The sequence below is a fragment of the Heterodontus francisci genome, chromosome 14 (assembly GCF_036365525.1).
Source record: "Heterodontus francisci isolate sHetFra1 chromosome 14, sHetFra1.hap1, whole genome shotgun sequence".
Taxonomy (NCBI): Eukaryota; Metazoa; Chordata; class Chondrichthyes; order Heterodontiformes; family Heterodontidae; genus Heterodontus; species Heterodontus francisci.
Window position 1 is genome coordinate 30,574,686 of NC_090384.1, and position 5,341 is coordinate 30,580,026.

A 5,341-nucleotide genomic window follows, 5' to 3' on the forward strand; every position below is an offset into this window, starting at 1 on the left:
GGAGGGAGGAGGAAGGTGAGGGGAAAAGGGGGAAGGAGGAAGGGGAGGGGGAAAGGGGGCAGGAGGAGGGAGGGAGGAGGAAGGTGAGGGGAAAAGGGGGAAGGAGGAAGGGGAGGGGGAGAAGGGGGCAGGAGGAGGGAGGGGAGGGGAGAAGGGGGCAGGAGGAGGGAGGGGAGGGAGAAGGGGGCAGGAGGAGGGAGGGGAGGGAGAAGGGGGCAGGAGGAGGGAGGGGAGGGGTAAGAGGGCAGGAGGAGGAAAGAGGAGCAGGAGGATGGGGGGAGGGGAAAGGGGGAGCAGGAGGATGGGGGGGAGGGGAAAGGGGGAGCAGGAGGGGGTGGAAGGAAGAGAAAGGGGATGGATGGTAGGGTGGAAGGAAAGGGATTGAGGGTAGGAGGTGGGTGGGAGGTGGGTGGGTGGTGGGAGGGGAAAGGGAGGTGGGTGGGGGAGGTGGTTTTGGAGATTGGCTGAATGGAGGGTAGGGAGAGTTAGGTGGGGGGTAGTAAGGGCAGAGGCACAGGAGAGAGCAGGAGGGTGGAGGAGAGAAGGGGGGAGGGAGGAGAGAAGGGGGGAGGGAGGGTGGTCGTGATGGGAGTCAAGTGGGGAGAGAGGGTGGTGGTGATGGGAGTGAAGTGGAGAGGGTTGGGGGGGTGCGGGCGGATGGTGGACAGGATGAGGGTGATGGGGGGTGGTGGGAGTTGCGGGAGAACTGGGGAGGAGGGCGGGCAGGGAAAATTGGTGTGGGGGAAGTAGGGACCTGGGAGAGGAGGGGGTTGGGGAATGGTGGTGGACTGAGCAGTGGGGAGGTGCGTGATATGGAGGGGTGGAGTGGGGGTATGTTGGGGGCTGTAGGGAAAGGTTATTTGGGGAGGCACGGTTGAGAACCAGTGGATGGATTATGGAAGGGGTGGGGGAAACCTGAGGGTGTTGGCTGGCGGGGGTGGCCGGGTGGGTGGAACCAGGCGTTGGAGGAGGGGAGCAAGGTGGGAGTGATTGCAAAACAGGAAGTGGGGGGGGGTTGGAGGAAGGTGGAGGAGAGAGAGGGGTGGGAAAAGAGTGGTTGTGTGAGCATGGGGCGGGGGGGAAAGAGCTGTTGCCCAGGTACACCTTAAAAAGAGCTGGGAGTATATGTGGCTAAAGTCAAGGATAGGGTTAGATTAAGTACTGAAGTTGGGGTGATTGAATTCTGGACCATTCCACTGTCAGGGAAGCATTGATGAGAGATGTGTGAAGATAGTGGATACACTATTTTGCAAAATTCCCTAGATTCTAGAACAGTCCTAGCAGATTGAAAGTTAGCAAATGTAGCACCGCTATTCAAGAAAGGAAAGAGAAAACAGGGAACTAAGGCCAGTTAGCCTGAGTGATGTCAGTTGTCGGGAATTGCTGTAATCGATTAAAGTTTTAACAATGCACTTAAGAAATCGTATTATGATTAGACAGAGTTAACATGGTTTTACGAAAGGGAAATCGTGTTTGACAAATTTATTGGAGTTTTTTGAGGATGTAACTGGTATGGTAGATATGGTATATTTGGATTTCAAAAAGGCATGTGATAAGTTGCCACACAAAAGGTTAATGTGCAAGATAAGGGTTCACAGAGTTGGGGATAATATATTAGCATGGATAGAGGATCCATGATATATTATCCATGATAATATATTAGCATGGACAGGAAGCAAAGAATAGGGATAATCGGGGCATTTTCAATTTGTAACTCGTACAGTGCCTCAAGGGAGGGAGACAGAAAGCAGGGGAACTACAGGCCAGTTGGCTTAACACCTGCCATAGTGAAAATGTTAGAAGTTAGTATTAAAGACGTCATAGGGCATTTAGAAAAAATCAAGATTATCAGGCAGAGTCAACATGATTTTGTGAAAGGGAAATCATGTTTAACCAATTTATTGGAGTTCTTTGAAGAAGTAATGTGCTGTGGATAAAGGGGAACTGGTGGATGTACTGTGCTTAAATTTCCAGAAGGCATTTGATAAGGTGCCACATCAAAGGTTATTGCAGAAAATAGCTCATGGTGTAGGAGGTAACATATTGGCATGGATGGAAGATTGGCTAGTAAACAAGAAGCAGAGTAGGCATAAATGGGTCATTTTCTGGTTGGCAAGATGTAACAAGTGGATCAGTGCTGGGGCCTCAACTTTTGCAATTTAAATAAATCACTTGGATGAAGGGACTGAAGGTATGCTTGGTACATTTGCTGATGATACAAAGATAGGTAGGAAAGTAAGTTGTGAAGACGACGTGAGGAGGCTACAAAGTCATATAGATAGGTTAAATGAGTGGGCAAAGATCTGGCAAATGGAGTATAATGTGGGAAAATGTAAAATTGTCCATTTTGGCAGGAAGAATAAAAAGAAGCATATTATCTAAATGGTGAGAGATTGCAGAGCTCTGAGATGTAGCGGGATCTGTGTGTCCTAGTGCATGAATATCTAAAGGTTAGTATGCAGGTACAGCATGTGAGGAGGGCAAACAAAGCAAGAGAATACACAATAAACGTTCTGATACTGAGAGTGGTAGAAAAAGTGAGAGACCTTGGAGTGCATGTCCTCAGGTCCCTGAAGGAGGCAGGACAGGTAGATAGAGTAAAGAAGGCATATGGAATGCTTTCCTTTATTGGCCGAGGTATAGAATACAAAAGCAGGGATGTAATGCTGGAACTGTATAAAACGTTGTATTGCATACAGTTCTGTTCACCACATTACAGAAAGGGCATAATTGCTCTGGAGAGAGTACAGAGGACATTTACAAGAATGTTGCCAGGGCTCGAAAGTTGCAGCTATGAGGAAAGATTGGATCGGCTAGGGTTTTCTTACAACAGAGTAGGCTGAGGGGTGACTTAATTGAGGTGTACAAAAGTATGAGGGGCATAGATTGAGTAGACAGGAAGGACCTGTTTCCCTTAGCGGAGAGGTCAATTACCGGGGGGACAGATTTAAGGTGATTGGAAGAAGGATTAGAGGGGACATGAGGAAAAACATCTTCACCCAGAGGGTGGTGGGTGTCTGAAATTCAGTGTCAGGAATGGTGGTGGAGGCAGAAACCCTCAACTCAATTAAAAGGTACCTGGACCTGCACCTGAAATGCTGTAACCTGCAAGGCTACAAACCAGATGCTGGAAGGTGGGATTAGTTTGGGTGGCTAGTATTTTCGGCCAGCGCAGATACGATGGGCTGAATGGCCTCCTGTGCCGTAATTTTCCTATGGTTCTGAGTAATTAAGAAAGCTAATAGAATGTTATTGTTTATTGCAAGGGGAATTGAATACGAAAGTAGGGATGTTATGCTTCAGTTACACCGGGCATTGTGAGCCCACATCTGGAGTACTGTGTACAGTACTGGTTTCCTTATTTAAGAAGAGATGTAAATGCATTGGAAGCAGTTCAGAAAAGGTTTACTAGACTAAAACCTGGATTGGGCGGGTTGTCTTATGAGAAAAAGTTGGACAGGCCACGCTTGTAACGGCTGGAATTTAGAAGAGTAAGAGGCGACTTGATTGAAACATATAAGATTCTAAGGAGTCTTGACGGTGTGCATGTGGGAAGGATGTTTCCCCTTGTGGGAGAATCTAGAACTAGGGGTCACTGTTTAAAAATAAGGGGTCACCCATTTAAGACAGAGATGAGGAGAATTTTTTTCTCTGAGGGATCGTGAGTCCTTGGAACTCTTCCCCAAAAGCTGGTGGAAGCAAGAGTCTTTGAATATTTTTAAGGCAGAGGTAGATAGATTCTTGATGAGCAAGGGGGTGAAAGGTTATTGGGGGTAGGCAGGAATGTGGAGTTGATACAATCAGATCAGCCATGATCCTGTTGATTGGCGGAGCAGGCTTGAGGGGCCGAGTGGCCTACTCCTAATTCGTATGTATCAATGCTGGGGCTTGGTTGTTTACATAAGAACATAAGAAATAGGAGCAGGAGTAGGCCATTCAGCCCCTCAAGCCTGCCCTGCAATTCAATACGATCATGGCTGATCTGTCCCAGACCTCAACTCTTCTTTCGGGCCTGCTCTGCCTAACCCTCGATTCCGAGATTTCAAAAATCTATCTACCTCCTCCTTAAATACATTTAGTGACCCAGCCTCTACAACTCTCTGAGGTAGAGAATTCCAGAGATTCACCACCCTCTGAGAGAAGAAATTCCTTCGCATCTCAGTTGTAGATGTGTGCCCCCTTATTCTGTAATTATGTCCCCTAGTTCGAGATTCCCCCACTAGTGGAAACATATTCTCAACATCTACCCTGTCAAGCCCCCTTAAAATCCTATATGTTTCAATAAGATCACTTCTCATTCTTCAAAACTCCAATGAATAAAGGCCTAACCTGTTTAGCCATTCTTGATAAAGACAACCCCTTCATCCCAGGAATCAGCCGAGTGAACCTTTTCGGAACTGCCTCCAAGGTAGTATATCCTTCCTTAAATACGGGGACCAAAACTGTACGCAGTACTCCAGGTGTGGCCTCACCAACACCCTGTACAGTTGTAACAAGACTTCACTATTTTTAAACTCTAACCCCATAGCAATAAAGGCCAAAATTCCATTTGCCTTCCTAACTGCTTGCTGCACCTGCATGCTAACCTTTTGTGTTTCATGCACAAGAACACCCAGATCCCTCTGTACTGCAGTATTTTGTAGTCTTTCTCCATCTAAATAATAATCTGCCTTTTTATTTTTCCTACCAAAGTGGATGACCTCACACTTTCCCACATTGAACACCATCTGCCAAGTTTTTGCCCACTCACTTAACCTATCTATATCCCTTTGCAGAATCTTTGTGTCCTTATCACAACATGCCTTCCCACCTATTTTTGTATTGTCAGCAAATTTGGATACACTACACTCTATCCCTTCCTCTAAGTCATTAATGTAGATAGTAAATAGTTGAGGCCCTAGGACCGAGCCTTGCGGCACCCCACTAGTTACGGTTTTCGAGCCTGAAAAACACCCATTGATCCTGACTCTCTGCCTTCTGTGTGTTAGCCAATCTTCAATCCATGCCAACACATTACTCCCAATATCCTGAGCTCCTATTTTGTGCAATAACCTTTTATGTGGCACCTTATCAAACGCCTTCTGAAAATCCAAATACACTTCATCTACTGGTTCCGCTTTATCCACTCTGCTTGTTATATCCTCAAAGAACTCTAACAAATTTGTCAAACATGATTTCCCTTTCATAAAACCATGTTGACTCTGTTTGATGGCATTATGTTTTTCTAAATGTCCTGCTATTTCTTCCTTAATAATCGACTCAAGCATTTTCCCAATGACTGATGTTAAGCTAACTGGTCTATAGTTTCCTGCTTTCTGCCTCCCTCTTTTCTTGAATAGGG